The sequence below is a fragment of the Marmota marmota genome, unplaced genomic scaffold (assembly GCF_001458135.2).
Source record: "Marmota marmota marmota unplaced genomic scaffold, marMar, whole genome shotgun sequence".
NCBI classification, from domain to species: Eukaryota; Metazoa; Chordata; class Mammalia; order Rodentia; family Sciuridae; genus Marmota; species Marmota marmota.
In genome coordinates this window covers 2,859,326-2,882,698 of record NW_026000164.1, presented here as the reverse complement: position 1 = coordinate 2,882,698, position 23,373 = coordinate 2,859,326, and the positions used below count along the sequence as shown (strand labels likewise).

The 23,373-nt window shown below is 52.0% G+C and overlaps 1 protein-coding gene and 1 non-coding gene across 2 annotated transcripts in view; one reads left to right on the top strand and one right to left on the bottom strand.

The window, feature by feature from the left end:
* Positions 1–23,373, top strand: part of Agap3 (ArfGAP with GTPase domain, ankyrin repeat and PH domain 3) — a 52,291-nt gene continuing 28,918 nt past the window's right edge. The window contains exon 1 of the mRNA XM_015493662.2: positions 1–212. The gene's annotated coding sequence lies outside the window, so the exon portion shown is untranslated. The remainder of the gene's footprint in view (positions 213–23,373) is intronic.
* On the bottom strand, positions 14,715–14,787 carry Trnaa-cgc. The gene has a single exon. It is a non-coding gene; the product is annotated as a tRNA-Ala (tRNA).

Here is a 23,373-nt window from a genome sequence, read left to right as displayed (position 1 = left end):
GGGGCCCGGGGCCGGGGGCGGCGGCCCCTCGCAGCAGCTGGCCGGTGGGCCCCCCCAGCAGTTCGCGCTCTCCAACTCGGCGGCCATCCGGGCCGAGATCCAGCGCTTCGAGTCTGTCCATCCTAACATCTACGCCATCTATGATCTGATCGAGCGCATCGAGGATTTGGCGCTGCAGAACCAGATCCGGGAGCACGTCATCTCCATCGAGGGTGAGCAGAGCCGGGGGCTGCGGGAGCCTGAGTGTGCTGGCCCCTCCATCCCCGGCCCGGGGTTCCATGGGCCCAGACCCACCCAGCTTTCACCCTCAGGGGTCCTTACGCCCGAGGTCTGGGCCACGCGGTTTGCTGATCTGCTCTGTAGAGTCCAGGTTCAGGCTTTGGCATATCTCGTCCAGGGACACTTTGGGATTTGGGGATCGGTAACGGGCCAGGGGACACGTTTTCCTTTCATTGTGCTCCAGGGTGGTGTCGCCCCGGGGACGGGTGCGCTCGGAGTTGCGGGGTGGGGAATGGGGGCTGGGCCCAGATCTGGTCAGGCATGGCCAGGAAGGGTGGACGCGACGGATAGCCTCCGCGGGCTGAGAGGTGGGGCCGAGACTCTGAAGGCTTCTTAGCTGCTTCCTGGGCCCTTCCCAGCGATGGGGCTGGGGTTCGGAGCCTCTCCTTAGTGGGTGGCAGCTTTCCCGGGCCCAGCGCCCGCTGGCCTAGGAGGGTGGCGCTCGCCGAGGCTCCCTCTCCCGACTCACACCCCCAATGCCGCCGCGGCCTGGCGGGCGCGGGCCAAGCCTGGCGCGGGGCTGGAGCGCCGCGATCGCGTGGGAGGCGTCGGCTGGTCCCTTGGCGGCTTGGTCGGGTCCCGACCGCGCTGGGCAACCGCGCCTGCTCACTCTGAAGGCTTGCTCGAGGCTGGCGGGCGCCGACTGACCTCCAGGGACGCTGTGCCTGGCGTCAGGGACCGGAAACCCCAGGCTACTGCGCTTCCCAGTTTTCTTTTCTGTGGGCTCTTGAGTCCTGGACTTGTGGCTGCTGAGGGGCACAGTAAGCCGGGGCACGCTGCTGGCAGATGCCCGACTGCCTCTGAAGTAGTGGGAGCCTGCTGTACCTACAGGCACCCCAGTGGCATGGTGACCTTCCAGCAAGCTTGGGCAGATGGCCCTCACCCTTGGCCATCTGCTTCCTTCTCTCACTGTTTGAAGGGAGACGCCCACCAGCAGGTGGTGGGTCTGGCCTTAGTGGTAATGCAGGGAGAGTTAAGGCCAGTTGCTGATGACGTGGAGTGGACAGGGGCCTGTCCACTACTTGGTCCTTACAGTTAGGGTTACATTCCTATCTTCATCCCCTTGTGTGAGGCTCTTGGGGCTCCTGCACCTGAACACCCCCTTTCTGTTTTTAGCCTCCCTGTAACTGGGGAAGGAATATTGGGTTCCTTGGGAGTAGAAGGCCCCATTTAGAACTCGGGGCCTGCCCTCTTATTGTAACATTCCAATCTGACTTCCTTCGGTCCTTTTCCCAACCTGCTCTCATCTCCTCTCTCTCAAGGCTAAGTTCACTCTGAACTAATTAGGTGACTGAAAAAAACTCATTAACATGGATCTGAGTAAATGGCCTGAATCATCATTGTGGCTGGGGACCAGGGGATGGCATTTGTGTGAGCCCAGGGCCCCAAACAGAGGAGATGTACTTTTTTTCCCCCTAGATCTGAAGGTGGTGGGGTAGGGAAAAACCTTCCCTGAGCTTCAATGTCACCTGGAGGAAATATGAAGTTCTTGATTAACTCCAAGGTGAACTCCCCAGCCCTTTAGAGAGGTGAAGATATTTGGTGGACAGTCACAGAATGCGGGAGACTCTTCTGTGCTGTGAAGGCTATGATTCTGGGATACACTTGGGTTTTTTATTTTAAATTCATCATAACAGGCAGAATTTCCCCTCCCTCTTGACCAACTTCCCCATTGTGGTTTGGAAATACCCCACTGTTCCATCTGCTTAGCCTGGAAGTTTGGTATTGCTATCATGAAATCCTGGGACTTGATGTCTCACTGTCACCAGACCAGTCCAGTTGCTCCTCACCCATCTGTCCTTAGCTCTCTGCCATCCCTTCCCCATCCCTGCTGCCCTGCTCTCTGGGGAGGCCTCCTGGCTCCTTCCCCTTTCTCCTCCTTCCCAACCTCTCTCTTGGAATCTGTCTTTGTTACCCCCACCCCTGCTGGCTTTCTCACTTCTGTCGCCCCAGCTTTTCTGCTGTAGGCAGACTTCAAAAAAATCCAGACTCCTTCTCCCATTTCGGCCCTGTATGCTTCCTGCTGTAGAGCTCTCCATCTGCCAAACCATATTGCTTCTGTCCTGCAAGGCAGTGTCCCCACCTTCCAAGGTGGAGGGAAACAGCAACTTCTTGGGTGTGTCAGGAAAGAGGCCCCTGTGGGCTGAGCAGACTTGGGCTGTTATATAAACAGAGCCTCCCAGGAGCCTGTGCTTCCAGGGAGGGAACCTCTTTGTGGAAAGGGGCAATATTTCAGAGCCCAAGAAACCCTCTTGTTTTGGCCAGTGCTTTGGTGGAGGTTTTTTGTTTTTGTTTTGTGGTGCTGGGGGTTGAACCCAGGGCCTTATGCATGTGAGGGGAGCACTCTACCAATTGAGCTCTATCCCCAGCCCGTTGGTGGAGGGTTTATTTGTCGCAGCTCTGAAAGTGACAGAACCATTTGGCACTGAGGAAGCTCCATGAGCATCTGATCTTCTGGCCTCTCTCGGTTCTCTCAGCCATCCCGGTCCTGTGTCCAGGGCTGGAGGAAGCAGGGGACTGTTAGGTTTTCCTGTGTTGCAGGACAGGATTTGGGGGAAGGGGGCAGATTATTTTGCGAAGTTCCTTTCCTACTAAAGGCCAAGGCTAGAGAAAACTTGTCCGTCACTTTGTCTCCGAGAAAACAAGAGAAGTGCCTCCCTGAGCCTGCATGGGGCCTGGAAGGCACACCATACACAGGACCTGTGAGCCACCTCACCTCCTGGGGCAGGAAGAAGGGGACTAGGAAAAGGAAGGAGAGGAAGCTGATAGGACTGGGGAAAGGTGGTGCCTGGCTCTCCCTCTGCACTGCTCACTCCCAGGGAAGAGGGTGGTCCTCTGACTCGAGTTGATCTCTTAGAAAGAGGGATGCAGGAGAACCAGGGTCAAAATCCAAATGAGGGACACCAGGCCAAGCCAGCCAGGATCCAGGAGAAGCCGTTGGGAGAAGCAGCCCTGGTGGGGCAGGGTGGGGGGATGTCCTGGCAGGTGGCCTGGAAAGGCCTGCTGGCCCCTAAGCAGGTGTGCCTGGGGAGTGCTGCTCCCTGGGGATGGCGCGGGCAGGCAGGACTCTGGGCCTGGAAGTGGACCATGACTACGTGTGTGTGCGCCATATGGCTACTATTGTGTGTGCAGGAACTGGGCTTTGTCAGCTAGATGACTTGTTCAGTTTCCCCTTTGTTTTCCCATAGAGTTCGTGGTTTTTTTTTAGAATGGAGTTCCTTTGAGCATTCCAGTTGGCCTGGCTGGGCTCTTCTCACCCTTGCCCGCTCACTCCTGAAGTTCCCAGTTTGCCCGCCTACCCTGGTTGTGGGTGCAGTGACATCCTAGAGAGAGTAAGGTGAAGAAATGTGGATTTCTTCCTCTTTGGTTCAAGCCTAGGCTAAGCAGAGAAGGAGCACCAGCTGGGGTTAGGTATGTTGGGGAAGCTCAGAGGGACCTTACTGGAGGGTCCCAGTCTCAGCATCCACACCCTTCCTGGTGGGGCTCCTTCAGGCCTGTCTGTCCCACGTAGGGTATTATAGTGGGCCCTGTGTTTCCCAAGACAACCTTGTGATGGGGAAAGGATAGGAATGATGATTCTGTTTGGAGACTGGAAGCTCTCCTGAACCAGTTTGCCTTGCTTCCTGTTCTGGGGGTGGTCTCCACCCTGGCCGTGACTTTCACTGTAGGACCTGCTGACCTGGGCATTACTCAGGCCAGGCTCCCTAAAGGCCTCCTATTGGAGCGGTCTGGAATGGGCCAGATCCATTTCTTTCTCTGTCACTCTCTTGGTCATTTGGGCAGTTGGCTGCTTTAGGAATGAAATAGCCACTTCAGGAGTGGCTACTTATGTAGGACTTTGCACACCAGGGTTCTAGGAATTCTGCAAAAGGGAATACTCATGTGGGTGCTGGTAGCAGGGAAGCTGTGTTTGTTCCAGATCCATTTATGTAGCTCCTACTGTGTGGCCCAGTTGCATCTGGCACCTCAGAAAGCAGGAGAACAAAGGGGAGGATGGGGGAGAGGATACAGGAAGTGCTGGGCTTGGCTGCCCTGGGGAGAAAGGCTCAGCAGCAGCAGAGGTCAGAAGGCACTGGGAGTGGTAGCAATAAAGCCCAGATTTTCAGAAAACCAGGGCAAAGCTCAGAGACCTGGGGAGACTCATCATGTTCCCTGCCCTCAAGGTCAGAAGGGGGGCCGGGAAAGCTACCCCAGCCTTATCATAGGCTGCATGACCTCAAGGTCAGCCAGGTGGAAAACTTCCCTCATTCCACTCAATCCATGGCCTCTGACCCAGGATACCTTACCAACAAAACAGCCCTTCCTCCTAAGTACCACATGTCATCTTCTAGAATCATCTATTTCTTCTTTCCTCAGATGATTGCCAGGCTTAGAGCGGCTGGGGCCTGAAGGCACATAGAGGTATTCAAGGCACAGCAAGGTGGTAGTGAACATGGTGGATTCTGTGTATCTGTAGGGGACAGGTGGGTCAGACAGGCAGGACTCTGGGGAAGGAATTATTAATGCTTCCTCCTCTATTTTTTTCCACCCTCCCATGTTCTAAGAAAACATTTGGGGGGCTGGTGCTTCTCCTTGCAGGACACAGGGTATTCTGGGAAGGTCCAGACAGGAGTGGGGGATGGGGTGCATGTAAGTGGGCTCGCCCTGACTGTGCATTTGTACCTGTGAGCCCTCTGCCAGCTGTCTTCACACCGTTGGCACAGACAAGGAGGGAGCTCTGCTCTGCCTTTTTTTGGAAAGCAGGCATCGGTTGAGAGTACTAAGGTTTGGGGCAAACCCCTTCAACTCCCAATGGCACTGTGTGAACATTGACCCACGTTGCTGCATTCACTTTGTACTACACAGGTAACTTGAAGTTAGTTTAATCCGATTGTTTCCTGCTGCCTCCCCGCTGCACTCCACTGCACAGGCCCAGGGCAAGGGGCAACATGGAGCCTGGGCTGCATGGAGCCTGCTCTGGAGTAGGCCAGGGAGGTGAGCAGGCCATGCAGGTGCACAGTGTGCCTGTTAACGCTCTTTCATCTTCCAGCCCCGTCCTGGAGACTGGAGGAGGCCTCTTCACCACCATGTGGCTTCCACTCGTGTTCTCTGAGGAACCTCTTTTTTTTTTTTTAATATTATTTTTCAGTTTTCAGTGGACACAACATTTTTTTAAAAAATTTTTTGTGGTGCTGAGGATTGAACCCAGTGCCCCGTGCCCCGCGCATGCCAGGCAAGCACATTACAGCTTGAGCCACATCCCCAGCCCGAGGAACCTCTTTTTTAGGTTGGCAAGTGACCTGTCCATTTTGCACAAGGATAGTGTATGACTTAGAGTAGCCTTCCTGAGGCCACAGAGCCAGGGATTTTGCCTGGTGTTCCAACTCCAAGTCAGGTGCTACTCCCTCACATGGATGGACTAGAGAAGGTTTGGCCAACTGGCACCGGGTCAGCCTGGACAGATGGCTTCTAGGGAAGCTTTTTGAGAATCAAACCACCCTGGAGCCTAACTCACGGAAGCTGTTAGAGTATAACTTAGGATGGATCAGACTCTTCTTTGCTCTAATATTCTTTTGGGTGTCTTGAATCTCCACCCAGGAAGTGGCACTCAGGGGTATCACTCCTGTCCATGAGTTGCATGGGTGTAGCATGCATGGAAAGATGCTTGTTCCAAAAACAAATAAAAATACATTTAAAAAATTTTTTTTCATTTAAGCCAATCGTGGTGGTGCATGCCTCTGATTCTAGCTATGCGGGAGGCTGGGAGGCAGAAGGATCGCAAGCTGGAGGTCAGCCTGGGCAACTTGGTAGGTCTCAAAAAATAGAAAGGGCTGACGGTGTAGCTCAGTGGTAGAGCCACCCCTGCGTTCAATCCCCGGTACCACACATGCAAAAAAAATTTCATTCAAATATATGTGTCAGCATTGAAAGTAAGTGCATCCTTGCTGTTACCAACTCCGGTGCAGAAGGAAGTCGAACATGGCTGTCCTGCCTGGAGTTTCTGTTGTCAGTGGGCTGCTGGGCTCCCTTCTATTCTAGGCTCTTTTCCATCATGGCTGTTGGATCAGTTTCATATTACTGGTGTTTCATAGCAAAGGTGGGGCTTTGTGGAGGATGGTACATGGGGAGAGGGTGTTCCTCAGTCATTTTCTTATCTGGCAGCTCTTGGAGTGGGAAGCAAAACGACCTGGGTTCTTGTCCCTGCTCTGCCTCTACCTGGCTGGGAAAGCTGTGGCAAGTGGCCTCATGGCTCTGGGCCTATCTTCCTAGAGTCCCATTCTGCTTGGGTCTGCACAGGCAGCCCTGTAGTTGGAATACCGCTTTCTGGTCTGGTTCCCTTTGTGAAGTAAGGGACCAAGCTGGACTCGGAGCTGTGTCCCAAGCCTGCCTTATCTCTTGTGGCACTTTGAGACATGCTGCCTTGAGCCCTCAGGGAGCTCATAACTAGAAGAGACCCTGTAGGGAGATGGGAGGTTTTCTGTCCCTCAGTTGCCTCACCTGAAATGGGGAGGGGGTGTCATGACAAAGCCAGGGTCTCAGTCTTGACCATGCTGAGGATCTGCAAGGTCACACATATACCTTGCTTGGGACAGTGGCTGGCACATAGTAAGCACATGTTGACTGGAGACATTATTCTAGAAGGCTGCTCAGTATCCTATTTATGGAAAGGGTATGCTGTTTATTACCTACATCCTTGTACATTTGTCTGATCATTTCCTTTGGACAAATTCCCAGAAGAAAATGGTAAGACTATAGATTATGCACATTTTTAGGACTTTTGCTGCCGTTCTGATTCCGAGGGGTAGAGACAGCCTTTTTCCTGTCCCGCTTCCCTGGCAGGTAAGGGAAAATAAAGATTAAATTCTCTTCCTTGGGGTTACTCTGATTACTGTTTATATTTATTTAGATATTTATTTACTAGTAAGAATCATTAAAACTTTTTGTTGGGGCTGGGGATGCAGCTCAGTGGCAGAGCACTCGTAGCATGCACGAGGCCCTTTGTTCCATCCCCAACAACAGCCACAAAATATTTTTTTTTTTGATAATTTTAATATTTTTTTTTAGTTTTCGGCGGACACAACATCTTTGTTTGTATGTGGTGCTGAGGATCGAACCCGGGCCGCACACATGCCAGGCCAGCGCGCTACCGCTTGAGCCACATCCCCAGCCCACAAAATATTTTTTTATTGCTCATTTCCATTTGGCTTAATTCTGTTCCTTTCCTTTACTCAATTTTCTCTCTTTTTTTATTTTTTGAGAATTTCCATATTTGTTTTTCAGTTTTTTCGTCGGACACAACATCTTTGTTTGTATGTGGTGCTGAGGATTGAACCCGGGCCGCAAGCATGCCAGGCGAGCGCGCTACTGCTTGAGCCACATCCCCAGCCCCTTCTCTCTTTTTTTAAAAAACAAAACAAAACATTTTTTTTAGCCCCTTATTCCTCTGCTGTGTGGGGCACAGAGTATATAGGCAGGGGCTGCTTTCTTTGTCTTGCTGTGCAGGAGATGGAACCCAGGGCCTCATGCATGACAGCCAAGCAAGTGCTCTTATCCCTGAGCCACATCCCCCCCGCCACTGGGGATTGAACCCAGGGATGCTCTACTACGGGTCTATACCTCCTCACCCTTTTTGTGTATTTTTAAGATTTCAAGACAGGGTCTCACTAAGTTGCTGAGGCTGGCCTTGAACTTGCTGTCTTCCTGCTGCAGCCTCCAAAGTAGCACAGCATTCTAGGCGTATGCTGTGCACCCGGCTTCAGATTCCTCTTGGTTTGTTGCCCTTTTTTTCTGATCAAATTTAAAACAATTTTAATCACTCTTATGTAGATTTTTCTAAGTCGCATGTTTCTCTGTCGGAAGTTGGGCCCCGTCACAGTCTCCCTCAGTGCCTTGGCCCCACTGGGCCGAGTGGAGAGTGGAGCTGGCCACCGTCCTCTGAGGGGAGGGTCTGCCCCCTGTGCCCAACTCCAGTCCGCGTGGCCTCGCGTGGCCCTGCCGTTGGTGCTTTTGTGCCTGTTGAAAGCGTGTGTTTTCTTGCTTGTCAGTCAGTGCCCCTTCTTGCCACTGATGGTGTTCCTGCCTGTGGCAGTCCTCTCTTGCCTTTTCCTTTGATGCTTTGATGGCTTACAAACCCAAACCCAAGCTCGAGGAGTAGAATGAGAGCCAGCCACAGGGGAGGCAGGCTGAGAGATCTGGACCCCACTCGGGGCCTCCCGCTGTGTTCCTGTCCGGGTGCCTGTGTCCCTCTGTCTGGGCTTGTCCAGGGACCGTGGGCCTCGCTTCTCTGCCTGGAGGATTGTTAAATAGACCCTAAAGGAAGGCCCTGGAGCTTTTGTTTGAGAAGAGTTGTAAAGGTTTGACTGCTTACTCTGCAGTCCGCCTGCCTGGTTATTGCTTCTAGATTGTTCTAGACTGTTCTGCATTGGTGAAGTGGTTGGAGCTATATAGGGAGAGTACGAACCTGCTCCAGAGACAGGCTGCCTAGATTTGAATCTCAGAACTACCTCTCTGGAGCTTTGTGCCCTTGGGTGAGTCCCTTGACTTCTCTGTGTCTTGTCTTCATCCTTGGGGAAATAGGGGTAATCAGCATCTGGTTCATAGTACAGCCATCAAATGAGCAAACAAATGTGAAGCCTGGGGACAGCCTCCGTGTACAGGAGAAGCTCCTGTGTGGTGGCCGTCGTGTCCGTCCTCAGAAGCTGGTGTGGCATCTCCCTTTGCAGGCTGGAGAAGCAAGACTGAAGGAGATGGCATGGGTGTGGCACCTTGTTTCTGTCTGCTCCTGAACCCCAGTATGGGCACTTAGTGGGCAGAGTGTGCGCACATTGGGTAGCCTAGCTAAGCCCAGGGCCGAGGGTGCCAACTTGGCATTTGAGGTTCCAGTTATGGGTACATGTCCTGGGGACCCTGTATTGACATATGGGGTCTGCATGTTCACACAGGCACCTAACATTATCTCTATTTTATTGTTCTGTCCGTTTGAAAGTTTCTTTTCTAGGAGCACTGTGCAGTAGACTTAGGTGAACCACGTATGAATTTAAGTTTTCAATTAATCACATTAAAAAAGTAAAAAAAAAAGTAGAATTTTTATTATTAGTATTATTATTAGTATTATGTGGGGGGGGGGTAGTGCTGGGGATGAAACCTAGGACCTTGAACATGCTACTACTGACCTGTACCCTGCGCCCTTTTCTTATTTTATTTTGAACTGGGGTCTCACTAAGTTGCTGAGACTGACCTGAACTTGTGATCTTCCTGCCCCAGTTTCTTGCCTTGCAGGGGTTATAGGTGTGTGCTACTGCATTTGGTTTGTGAAATTCTTTTTTTTTTTTTTTTTTACAGTATTCTTCAGCAGTATTCTACCTCTGTGGTATATCCCTAGCCCCTCACTCCCTTTTAAAATTTTTTATTTTGAAAGAGGGACTTGATAAATTGTTAAGGCTGGCCTCAAATTTGCCATCTTCCTGTCTCCATCTCCCAAGTTGGTGGGATTCATAATGTATTCTATTTAATCCAATATAGCCAACATATTCTTATTTTAACATACAAATTTTTGGTGAGATATACTGCACTTTTTTTTTTTCATACTAAGTCTAAAAAATCCACTCTGCATTTGACCCCCTTGGACCTCTTCATTTAGACTGGTCACATTTCCAGTGCTCATAGACACAAGGGACCAATGATTCTGGTGTGTTACCTAAAAGATAACAAACAAAGAAACTTGTTGGTTGTGGAAATTGGACATGTAAGTGTTTATTTTTGATTCACCCTTTCAGAGGCTTGCATTTAAAATTTTACAGTGTTGGGTCTTTCCTGCAAGTACTGCTGTTTTCATTTAGTTGCTCAACAAGTATTTACTGAGCACTTATAGCTGCTGTGGAAAGTGATCACAGACATCGTTTCAAGGTGTCATTATTCACAGTGGTTCTTCATCCTGTGTATTTTCTTAAAACCTGGAAGGCAGCTGTTGTTGTGGGGAGAGTCACAGGACTTGTCCATGTTCAGGGCTTCGTGGCGAATCAGATGGACATCTAGAGGCCTCCTCCCCCAGGCCTGAAGTGTCACCTCGCTCAGATCTTTCTCTCCTGGCTTTGCTCCTGTTCGTGGGAGGTGCTGTCCTGCGGCTCTTTTGAGGGCTCCCTCATCACATTCTGAGCTACCTGTGGGCCTCAGGGGAGCCAGCCCTCCTAGCCGTCACAGCCTGGAAGATGCTTGGTGAGAGATGGGGCCCTGAGCCCCATCCGAGGACACGTAAAGGGGACACTGTCCCCTTTACAAGTAGGAAGTGATCTCACAGTGGCCAAGCAGTGTCCAGGCTTACTTGGAGAGCTGGGAGTGCCTCACTCCCAAGTGCTGCCTTCGGTTTCCAGGACCAGCCCCCTTGCCCTCACCAAGAACCAGTGCTGCCTGCTCTGCCCAGAGCCTACCCACACAGGCCACCCTTGCCCCCTTCTGGTAGCCCCCTGCCTAGCCTGGCTCACTCTGCCCACCTTTAGCCCTGGCCTAATCCCGCTCGTGGCCTGGAGCAGCTGCTGCCTTTCCTGGCTGGCCTGTGGCACACGCTCATCTGTTTCAATTGCCTTTCTCTGCTGGACCCTGAGCCCTGTGCCTGTGATCGGGCTGCCCAGTCTACTCCTGGGTCCTGGCCAGCGCCAGGCCTGGCTCAGTGGATGATTGAACCCCGAGGAGCCTCCCTGTCTCTGTGCTGGGTCAGAAAAGCCGGGTCTCCCGAGTCTGCACTTGAGACCCAGCTCAGGAATGTCCTGTAGGACTTGAGGCCAGGGCTGCTCTGGGCCAGCGGAGGTGCTGCCTGGGGCTCTCTCAGGCCAGCTGGGGACAGGGGTAGTGAGGAAGTGTTTCTAGGCCTTTGGCCAGACATGGGGACCTGTCACTTGAGGTTCTGAGGAGCCTGTGGGATTCCATCCTGCTCCATCTCAGGTGGCCCATGAGAAGGTGGCAGTGCATTGAGTGCCCTGCAGGGGTCAAAGCCGGGACTCAGGAAGTCACGGGAGTCACTATGACCTGATTTTTAGTTCACGTTCCTGCTGGGCCGCCCAGCTTGCCCCTTAGACACAGACAGAGCTGCTGGTCACCTGTTTGGTTAGGAAATCCTCCAGGAAGTGCAGTGTGACTCTCTCCCAGCTGAGGCTGGGAGCTGGGGTACAGTGAGACAGGGTGAAGGGACCCAGGTGACAGTGGGGTCTGAGATAAGGAAGGAAACTCACGGGGTGGCGGCCACCTTTCTTTCTGTGTGGTGTGGGGACAGTGAGTCCCACCAAGCTGTGAGGATAAGGTGGAGGGGTCCCTTGAATCCAGGGTAGGGGACACCAATGATTTCACATCAGGAAAGAGGAGTAGAAGAGACTGAGACACAGACTTAAGTCCAAATAGTTACATATTGATACTCTGCACGGTGGCTCCGAGGGCAGGCTCCGAGGGCAGGCTCCGAGGGCAGCCGTGGGAGCAGCCCTGGAGTATGCCGGCGTCTTCCTTCCCCCGAGATATGAGAACTCTGCTCTGCACTTCATGAGCATTGGGCCCACCCAAGAGACAGGGAAGATACACTTCCTGGGGACCTGGAGAGGGCTGAGGAGGGCCGAGAACAGGCTGAGCTGGGAGGGAGGAGGCTCAGAGAGGTTGGAAGAAATGATTTCATGGGTATGTCTGAGAGGCCACTTTCCTGCCCCTCTCTCTGCTCCTGGGCAGGCAGGGTAGGCTGGTGTCCAGATGGAAGGATCCACAGGGTGAAGGCAGGGTGATAAAGGGGTCCGAACCTGGGGACCACAGTACCATAGCCTTTTCTTCCAAGGTACCCCAAACTTGATCAGCATAATTTATTTCTGGCACAAGCAGGGGTAGCAGTGACAGCCCTGCCCAGGCAACCAGGCTAGGACCTGGCCTTGGGAATGTGCTGTCCTGAGCAGGAGTAGACCGAGGTCAGGAGCAGGTAGTGGTGAGCTGGTACCAAAGGAAATCGTGCTGACAGAACAGCCAGGAACCTTGTCTTGGGAGAATCCACAGGGGCAGTGAGTGAGCTACTGCAGTACCAAGGCCTGGGCGTGAGGTGGCTTAGGGGGTGCCACAGCAGACCTGCTGCCCCCGACAGTCACCACCACACAGGGTTTACTGGAGTAGTGATTTTATCATGAAAGCTGCAGGCGTAGTGTGTTTTTAAACTATGCAAACGTGCCACCCCACACTCTAGCACTTTGTGTTTGTGCTGCAAATGTCACAAGATTGACGGCTCTTGCTGTGGGTGATGGGGAGTTACAGGGCTGGGGCGGCAGGACCTGCTCTGCCATCTCAGAGGGAGCAGCAAGGAAAGCATGACTTCCTCTTTAGGCTCCAGAGGAAGCCCCTGTTCCCTCCTCATTCTTGTCTTCGTGTAGTTTTTAGAACATCCTTTCAGGGTGCATGTTGACAGCCCTCGGGCAGGTGAGGAAACTGAGGCGTGGAGGCCAAGGAATCCGCCCAGGCTTCTCACTCATCCTGGGGGAGGCAGAGCTCAGACCCAGGAGCCTGGCCTCAGCTTGTGCTCTGCCCAGGATGTGCTACTGTTCCATGAAGAAATGATAAAACTTTTTAAAATAGGGGAGAAAATTACAAGACTACTGGACAACCTTGGCATGAGGGCCCCTCCTAAGCCAGCCAGGAGGCCAGAATCTGTAGAGGAGATGACAGCTCACTTCTCCAGCATTTTTTTTTAATGACATTGAAAATTTTGATTGTTTTGTTTTACCCCATGTGTTCTCTTCTCTCTCTTCCTCTCATTTTCCCAGGCAGTTGCTGGCATGATGATGCTTCTCCCTGTCAGGGACAGGCTTCTCCAGAGGCCAGGCACGTCCTCTCTGTGACCATAATGCCAGTGTGGCACCCAGGAAAACTAACAGGATTTCTCTAATACCATTTAATAGCTGATCCATAATCAGATTTTGCCAGTTATTCCCAGAATGTCTTGTATAGCCTTGGTTTCCCAGATGCGGAGGGAGCTGGGAAGGACCAGGGGCTCACATGGGACCTTTTCCCAGCACCCCGGCTTTCTGAAGAGTTAGGCAGTTCTGGTGGGGATGGCCTTTGTTCCAGAAGCTTGCAATGGCAGCCACCTGGGGAGGTTGCACTTGCCTCTCCCAAGTGCTGCCCGTGAACTTAGTCGGTCTAGAAGCTTGACAGGAAACCATCCTGGAATGTGCTACAGGCCTGTGCTGCAGGCCTGCATCGAGGTTGGCAGGGTAACAGCTGCCAGGGGTCCTAGTTGGGGGGATTCACCCCCTTAGTAAGCAGTCTGTGGGGGTGACATTCCGACCTCCTCAGCTCCCCTGCATGGCTTTTGCATGCTTAAACAACCTTTGCCTGCATTGGCAGTCACGGGATTGTGAAAGGTGACTTACTTTCTATATCTAGATATCTATCTATCTATCTATACACACGCACACACACACACACACACACATATTTTAGTTGCAGTTGGGCACAATACCTTTATTTTATTTATTTATTTATTTATTTATTGTTATGTGGTGCTAAGGGCCTTGCATGTGCTAGGTGAGCATTCTAAACTGAGCCACAACCCCAGCCCCCGAAAGGTGACTTTGTCATCTCGATGCCCTCTGCCATCAGGGGTGTTCTGTCAGGAAAGCCTCTCCCACCCTGACCTTTTAGCATCCCTTCGTCTCTTGGATTTGTGTCCTTGTTCAGCGGTTATAGTCCATCATGAAATTATGCGGTTCAGTCCTCTTTCGGTATTACGTGGTGCATGTGCACCACATAAATGGTTAGCACGCCTGTTCCGCAGAGTCCCCAGAAGTAAAGGGGAAAAAAAACCCAGGAGAACATCAGGCAAAGGACAGGGTCCGAGAAGGAAGAGAAGGAAACGTGCGGTGGGAACATGACGAGGGGCGCCCTCGCCAGCAGTCAGGGAGTGCACTCCTGTCCCAACAGCAGCAAGGGGGTCACTGCTGACGCTTCGCGGTGGGCGAGTGGGCACGAAGAGTGAGTCAGGCCATCCACCAGCGTGCAGTCTCGAACCCAGTCATCCTGCCCTTCAGAGAGCTCCTGGTGCAAAGGAGATGTAGGTCCACAGGTGCTGATTATAGCCTGGCTTGGCCTCAGCAGGGCAGTGGTGAGTAACAGGAACGTCGCACTATGACATGTCACCAAGCCGACACTGGAGCGGGCCAGGCTGAGCCCACTGACCCAAGGAGGCTGCCAAAGCATCCAGCCTACACTGGCCCTCAGTGTCCTGGGCTGGGGCAGCTTGGTGACACATCAGAGGCAGAGCCCTGTTGTAGTGAGATGGGGTGGGGGCAGGGATGACACCCAGGAAGCTGTTGTGTTTTCAGATCCTAAAATAAAGATCCCTGGCATCACCCACCCCAAACTTACTTGGGATCCTACCCTGACTCTGCGTTTTGTTCCCAGGTGGAACAGTCTTCCATTTCTGTTGCTTCTTTTTTTGGGGGAGGTGCTGGGGATTGAACCCAGGGCCCTGTGCATGCGGGGCAAATACTCTACCAACTGAGCTATATCCCCAGCGCCTCTGTTAACTTCTTTTTATAAAAATAATGAACCCTGATGGGCACAGTGGCACACGCCTGTAATCCCAGCAGCTCAGGAGGCTGAGACAGGAGTTCAAAGCCAGCCTCAGCAATGGTGAGGCACTAAGCAACTCAGGGAGACCCTGTCTCTAAATGAAATACAAAATAGGGCTGGGGATGTGGCTCAGTGGTTGAGTGCCCCTGAGTTCAATCCCCGGAACCCCCCCAAAAAAGTAATGAACCCTCCAGGAACACTTCAGAAAGCAGAGTGAAATATACATTAAGAAAGATATGAAGAGGCAGGAAAAATCGCGTCACCCAACCAGGTGCAAGCAGGTGGCCGTGACACCATCTCCACATGTTGCTTTCTTTTTCTGCTTTACACAAGTCCTTGTCGCGTAGTTTATTTTTTTGTGGTGCTAGGGAATCAAACCCAGGGCCTCGCACCTGGTAAGCAAGCTGCTCTACCACTCAGCTCTATCCCCAGCCCAGGATTTTGTATCTGGTTTTTCGAAAAAGAGTAAGTGTGGCCACCTGTGCAGGCCTGATGTTCAGAGCTTCCTGGCCTCTGGGTGGCTGTGCCATTTTCTCCTTTTGTAAATGCCATGTGTCCCTGGGAGGGGAGCCCTGGCAGCCAGAGATCAGCGTTCGTGCCTTGTGGCCCAGGGATGGGAGATCAGTGAGGGGGAATCTGAGAGGGCTCTTTTTTTTGGTACTGGGGAACTGAACCCAGGGTCCCTTTACCACTGAGCCAAATCCCCAGCCCTTTTTTTATTTTGAGTCAGGGCCTTGCTAAATTGCTGAGCCTGGCCTTGAATTTGCAAGCTGCCTGCCTTACCCTCCTGCCAACGGGATTACAGGTCTACACCACCATGCCGGGCTCAGAGGGCTCTTTTGGGGAGGGGGGATCTGCTTCCTTTAGAAGGAAGGCCAAGGCTGGGATGTTCCTGGATGGGGAGGAGGAGAAGGTAGGTGGGAGCTGCTTGAAATCTGAACTCTGACTTTGGAGAGGTTCAGGCTTCAGGCCTCGCTCAGCAGGCCCTGAGTCAGCAGAGACTGCCGCAGGCCAGGGAAGCAGTGGCCAGGCCTGAGGAGGCCAAGGGCATGTTAGCCAGCTGAGCAGATGGCCTGGGTTCAAATCACCTACTGGCCGGTGACCAAGTTACTTGGCTCTTCATCTGTAACTGGGGAGATTCCTGGCACCTTTCTCCCAGGGTTAAGTGGGTTAATGTGTCAAGTGCCCAGGGGGCCGTCATGTTCAGCAAGGTGTTGCTATTAGCAAGTGGCCAGTGGTGTCCCATGTGGCTGCTGCCTTGGGGATCAAGGACACACATCCATTACTCAGCTGTCTGGGGGACACTGGCCAGAGGCTGTGTGCCCCCTGGAGGAGGCCCAGGAGCCCACACCCCGTAGCATAAGGTGAGAGCACATTGAACATGAGCTTGTGCTCAGGCAGAAGATTCACTATGGCTGTGCAGAGGAGGCCAGGTGCTGTGGGGCCCCCCAGACTGTTCCGTGGATGAGGCGATTCCAGGCCCTGCTCTTGTAAAATCCATCATGGGAATTCAGCTGCAGTAAACTTTTGTCCTCCGGATGACTCTCAGGCTACCTGAGCCATTTGTTGATGTTGTTAAAATAACATACATGGGGCTATATATAGCTCAGTGGAAGAACGCTTGCCTAGCATGTGTGAGGCACTGGGTTTGATTCTCAGCACCACAAATAAATGAATAAATACATAAAGGCATTCTGTCCATCTACAACTACAAAAAAATTAAAACAAAAAATAACATACACTGTTCCCTCTCCTACACCCATGCATCTGACCCAGCCCCCTTCTTTGAGACCCTGAATGTATGCATGTGTTTCTGCACTCTTAGCAGTCCTCCGTGTTGGTCCTCAAAATTAGTGCAGTTATTTGAGCACTTTATTGCATTTTCCTTTTATAAAAATATTTTATCTTTGTAAAAAAATAGGAAGCTAATAAAAGTGCTAGAACTGCTGATAAGAAATGGAGAGTTCATAAACTTGGACACATTTTAGAGACACATTTGACTGCATGAAACAGATTTGTAACTCATGGGACTTCATCTGAACTTGTGTATTCAATTTTGAAGGGAAAGAATAGCATTTAAAAGCAATTGAAATGGCCAGGAGTGCCTGTAATCCCAGCAACTCAGGAGACTGAGGCAGGAGGATTCTAATTTTGAGACCAGCTTCAGCAATTTAGCAAGGCCCTAAGCAACTTTTCGAGGCCCTGTCTCAAAATAAAAAGGACTGGGGATGTGGCTCAGTGGGTAAGCACTCCTGGGTTCAATCCCCAGTACCAACAAAACAAAAACAACCCCACAACACCTGAAATGCAGGAGGTGGGTCAGAATTGTGAGGAGCCAGTGCACCTCGGGTGTGTATGAAAGGTCCTGTGGAAGCCTGAAGCCTGAAGCTCCTCTACAGGTGCTCTTGCAGTCTGCCGCCGCTCTGGCCTGGGGTGATTGGCGATGGCATAAAGAGTGACCAGCTCCTGGCCCAGTGCAGGCCCCGGGTGGAGGTGCATCGCTTGCCCAAGCCATTCCCCTGAGAATTAACTGACTTGCTGGGCAGAGCTAGGCATGCCAGGTGGTCCTCGGTAGATCCTTGATACCTCCTTTTAAGCCCGATGTCAGGCAGCTGCCCCAGCTGGTCAGAGCAGGAGGTGGTGTCAGGGACACTCCCAGGGCCTTAGACTGTGGCTGACAGAATTCTGTGCTCCATCCTGCCTCGAGGTGATGCAGGTGGCTCCAGGGGCCACTCACATGCCTCCTCTTAGCAGATACTCAAAAACTAATACTGGAGGTTTGGAGGTCCAAGCACTGGCCAGGGAGTATTGGGCCTCGCCCAGGTTCTACCACTGACTCTGTGCAACCTTGGACAAGGCATTTCCCTTCTCTACACATCAGTGTCATTACCTCTAAAAGTAAAGAACAGAGCCAAGCTTTGAATTCTGAATCTGAAATCCATGGCAGGACTTTGGGGAATAGGAATCTCCTACCAAAACTACCCTCGTGTTCATCTGCAGGCGCACTGATTTCTCTGTAGAGTTCATTGCTTGGTAGTGCAAAGGGCTGCATTGGCAAAGTACTGCACACTGGGGGCTTCAAGGAACAGAAAGTCACTGTCCCAGAGGACAGTCCAACAGTCACTGTCCTAGAGGATAGAGGTCTGAGATCAAGGTGTCAGCGGACCTCCTTCCAAAGGTGTTAGGGACAGGTCTGTTCCAGGCCTCTCTCCAAGGCCTGTGGCTAGCCATCCTCTCTGTGTGTCTCTTGTATTGCAGTCCCTCTGCACATCTGACCCAGCCTTCCCCCTCCTTTTATATTAATTAGGTATAATGACAGCAGAATGCATTTTGATTCATTGTACACAACTGCAGCACAAGTTTTCATTTATCTAGTTGTGCATGATGTAGCGTCCCACAATATGTGCAGTTATACACGTACCTAGGATGATGATGTCCATCTCATTCCACCATCTTTCCTGCCCCTATGCCCTCTCCCCATCCTCCCTCTCCTTTGCCCAATCAAAATTCCTCCATTTTTCCCATGCCCCCCCACCCCCATTATGGATCATCATCCACTTATCAGAGAGAACATTTTGGCCGTTGGTTTTTTGGGATTGGCTTACTTCACGTAGCATCATATTCTCCGATTCCATCCATTTACCTGCAAATGCCATAATTTTATTCTTTTAATGCTGAATAATATTCCATTGTGTATATATACCACAATTTCTTTATCCATTCATCTATTGAAGGATATCTAAGTTGGTTCCACAGTTTAGCTATTGTGAATTGAGCTGCTATAAACATTGATGTGGCTGTGTTACTATGGTATGCTGATTTTAAGTCCTTTGGGTATAGACCAAGGAGTGGGATCACCTTTTCCCCACTTTTAGTCATTTATTTGTATGTGGTGCTGAGAATTGAACACAGTGCCTCACACACGCTAGGCTCTACACTGAGCCACAATCCAGTCCCAGCTTTCCCCTTTTGATGAGGGTAATGATCATGGGGTCAGGTCCTCCCCTACTCCAGTGTGACTTCATCTTAACCAACGATGACCCTGTTTTTACATAAGGTTATTTCTGTAGTTCTGGGGTTGGGACTAGGGTCCCCCTAGCTTGGAGGTCTTTTAGAGAAGAGATTGGAGGAGCCAACCCAGCCTTAGCCACAGGGGGCTGATATGAACCTGACACGGTCATAGACTGACTGAGAGGCTGGCACCAGTTTAAATCACTCTTGTGTCCTACAAGGCCGGTAGGAATAGCTCCTTTTACTGGTCACCTGCTCCACCAGGCTCTGTGGCCCACCAATCACATCAGTGCTGTGCCCTGCTTCAGCTGGGAAGTTGGGGTTTCTTCTGGCTTGCAGACTCATTCTGAGACTCAGCGGATGGTAAGTGGCACTGGCTAGAAAGTGCCGCAGTCTGCATTTGAGCCCCGCTGTCCACACAGGAAGCTGGTCCCACCAGCACACCATTGTGCCTCTGCACTTGGAGACTGTATAGATTATTTTGCCTGAGATAGTCACCTCAACAGACTGTCCCAGACAGGAACCATCTCTTTTTTATGCCTGTCTCCCTCCCCACAAAGAGAACAAAAGCCCCAGCACACAGTTCAGCCTGGCAGAAATATTTGCTCATTCATTCACTGACGGAGATGGCTGCACACCTTCTATGAGCCCTGCAGAGTTCTTTTGGGGACACGAAACACACAAGGAAAACCTCTGAGAGTGGTGTGTGTTAGTGTCAGCAGAGGGGTCACCGAGATGGCTGGGCTGTCAAGGAAGGGATGTTGCAGCTGAGACCCAAGTGACCTCAAGGACAAACAGGTATAGAGGCCCTGGGTGGAGAATAGGCGTGGCCTGGTAGACACTGTGTGGCTGGGTGGCGGGTGGGTGGTTCCAGGTGAGATCGGTGGGGTCTGGGCAGGGAGTGAGGAGTCTGGTGTTGGGACTGAGAGCTACTGCAGGGCTTTAATGGAGGTAATGAGGTCATGGGGAAAATAGATTGGCAGTGCGATGGGGGTGGGCATAGGTGGGCTGTTAAAAAGATGGTGTAGTGACAGGGCGGGGCGTGGGGGGGAGGCAGAGCCCACAGGAGGGAGTGGTAAGAAAGACTGCGAGGCCACCCTGCTAGGTCTTGGTTGAGCAGCTCCAGAACCAGTGCTGTGCATTTGCAGATGTGGAGGCACTGGCCAAAGTGGCTTAGAGGCGGACTTTGGAGGCTAATTGTTGGCTGTAGCACAGAAGGATTGTCTTCAGGCTGTACAAGGGTGGCCACCCAAGATCTTCTCCCCTCTTCTTGGTTTCCTAATCCCCATCCCAGAGCTTACACACCAGCCCTCCTGAAGCCTCGGTGTGCCCCTTACTGCCTCATGAGTGGCCTTGACAACCCAAAGAGGCTGCGAGTCCTGCCAGCTTCCCCCACCCCACCACACAGCCTGCACTCCCGGCCTCAGGAAGATGCTTTGCTGCCACCGTGTGGACAGGAAGAGTCCTACCTGTCTTGGAGGCCAGTGTGGCTCTGGGACCACACAGGTCACCAGAAGCCTGAATGAAGCCTTTCCCTGCGGTCAGTCACAAGCTTTGGTCTCCAGGAGCAAGCTGGTCCTTCTTCATCTTGGAGAAGGAAGATATCCACCAGTTTCCTGCACATTGTGTGGGCTGCAGCCCGGCACAACCCCGTTTTTATCAGCGCATCAGCCAGCAAACACTGGGTGGAGAGCTGGGGCGAGGCCTGTGGGACTCCTGTGGCAGAGCTGCCCTTTGTTTCTAGCTCAGGACCAGCATTCTCCTCTTCTTTTTTAAAAAAAGTAATTGTAGATGGATAACATGCCTTTATTTTATTTATTTTTATGCGGTGTTAAGGCTGGAACCCAGTGCCTCCCGATGCTAGGCAAGTGCTCTGCCACTGAGCCACAACTCCAGCCCAGCATTCTCTTGATGGCATCTCATGTCTCACCTCTACCCATGGTCCTTCTGTTTCTGTGGAACAGCCCCTCTGACCCCAGACGCCTGTGCATATCCGAGAAGGGCATCTGAGCACCAGGAAGCCCCTCCTGCACTCTCTACCCCAAGGGAGGTTGTTCATCCTGTCCCAGAATCTCCACTGCAGGCATCTGTGAGAAGTTTCATCTTAAATCTCCCAGAAATTTGCAGGAAATTTTCAGCCCCTGAGAGGCAAAGTGCTTTTGGTGGCCTGAGGAAATAGCAAACCCAAGGGCTAGTTTTATGCTTGGTCTTCTTTAGGGCTTGCCAGCATGGAGCTTTTTAGGGCTGCCTTCTTTGCTCTAGGCTCACTGGGTAGTGGCTATGAGGTAGAGCTGTGTTTGCTGCATGTCTTTGGAGCAGTCTTGTCAGATGGGACATCCTCCCTGACCTGGGGATAGCCCAGGAGGACCTGGGGTTGGCCCGTGAGGAAGAGGTGTATGCCTGTGGCTACTTTTCTCTTTGGAGTCTTCCACTGACCTGATACGTTGAGGCACTTATGTGGTCTTTCTTCTGTAGTTTTTATGGGTCAAGAAAAGTTTCCGGGAAAAGAGGATGCAGTCAGGTAAAGAAGAGGAAGCTGTCTACGCTTGGGAATTGGCCCAGGATGAGCTTTTTGCCTGGATGGATTCTTCAGGTGCAGTGCAACCCGGGAGCCTATGTCCTCTTAAGTGTCATTGTTCTTTCAAGGACTGGGCACTGCTGCCTGCCTTCTCTGACTCGTGTGTGTGTGTGTGTGTGCGCGCGCGCGCGCCACGCAAGCCATGTGACCAGCACTTATGGGCTGGAGCTTTCTCCCTTCTGACCCATCCTGGTGTTATCCACTGAGGAAGAGTGCTAAATGCTAAAGCAACATACCCATGTTAGCCATCTTGTCCTCTGTCCCCTCGTCCCCAAACTGGCTCCTGCAATTCCTGCTTAGGGCTTGCATTTTCATTAGCTGGGGGAAGACTTGCGAACGGTCAGCCTTATTCTTTTTGAGGCAGGATAATCCCTATGCTTGTGAGAGAAAGCACAGATGGACAGAGGCAGATAGGCACGTCTAGGCAGAAAGACCTTGTTCTTTTGATCTGAAGCTCAGAAAGTTTGGCAGACTTACACGTGAGTATTGGGTTGTGTTCTTGTCTCTGTGCCTGCCTGAGGATCTGGGAAAGGCTTCTCTGTGGAAAGGTCTATGACATATGGGGGAATGTGCTTCCTGGAGAGAAGCAGCCTTCCTCAACACTGTTAATAACTAGTCCCATGAAGATGTGAACTGCCCCAGAGATCCAGCCCAGGACTTGGGAGTTTCCAGCCCTCCTTTCTGCCAGAGCACCTAGGATAGGGAGGCCCTGCCTTCCCAGGCATTCCCCCAGCCCCAGCCCCCTCAGGAATGTGCAGCTTTTATCTCTACTAGCTTAGACCACAGAGTTCTAAAGCTCAAAGGGACATTGGGATGCTGAAGGGGACACTGGAAATAGGGTGGGACTGGGGTGGAGAGTCTTGGGAGTGTAATCTTTTCCAAGGAAGTTCAGGCCCCTCACCCCTTGCCACTACCTAAACTGGTTTCTCCTGATCTGCTAGGCCACCGTGGTTGTACTTTGTGAATTGTGGTGCGCTGGCTGTCTCAGGGACCTGGGAAAGAAAGGAGTGATTTGACTATGCACAACTCCTACCCCGTTTTGGGGTGGTCCCACATTTTCTGGGTGCAGCACACTGTCATGAAACTAATAGAGTTTGGGGTGCTTCCATTTACAGAGTGCCAGGTGCCAGCCAGTACTGGAAGCCACCTTGTTGCCTTCATCTGGACATGGGCAGATGAAGTGAGCAGCCAGGGAATGGCCACTGAAGGCTCAGAAGTGAGTCACTGTGGTCTGGGCCTGGAAGTTATCTTTTGATTTTTCTGCTGCCCTTAGGCAGGAGACTTAGTCCAGACAGATGAGTATCTTTTGGATCTTCAGAGGAAAAAAAAAAAAGTGGGGGGGCAGCTCAGTCATTAATAGCAGCTGGCAGTAGCATCCAACAGCTCTCTACCTCAGAATGTCTAGCCAAAAATTGAGACAGGATTGCCTTGTTCAAGCTCCTCATTTTACAAATGAGGAATCTGAGGCCCAGAGAGGGCATAGGCTTGGTCATTACTCCTAATTTGACCTCTTAACGAATGACCTCCTATCCTTGGCCCTTATGGTTGCTCTGCCTTTGAAGAAAGAGAAAATGGTCAACTTTTCTCCAGAACCGTGCCTAGTGTGTGGTGTACTCAAGGACTGTTATTTATTTGGCCTGCTCTTAATGACAACTCCTTACCTACCTGCCCAGTCCTAGGAGGAGCCCTGGGCTGGAATTTCCTGTTTTCTGCGGGCTCCCAGGGGCTGCCCCAGCAGGCCGGCTCCCCTGCTCCACCGATCCTAGGTGTTCCAGGCCAGACTTGCCGCCTCTCTCGCCTGACTGGGCTTGCTCCCAGCCGCTCCAGGTCTGGGCTTGCCGGCTGCGAGGTGGAAGAGTTGAGGGACTCGGTGGGCCCACACCAGGTGCCCAGAGGCCGGAGGTCTGTGCACCCCGGCTGCTGTCTCTTATACACAT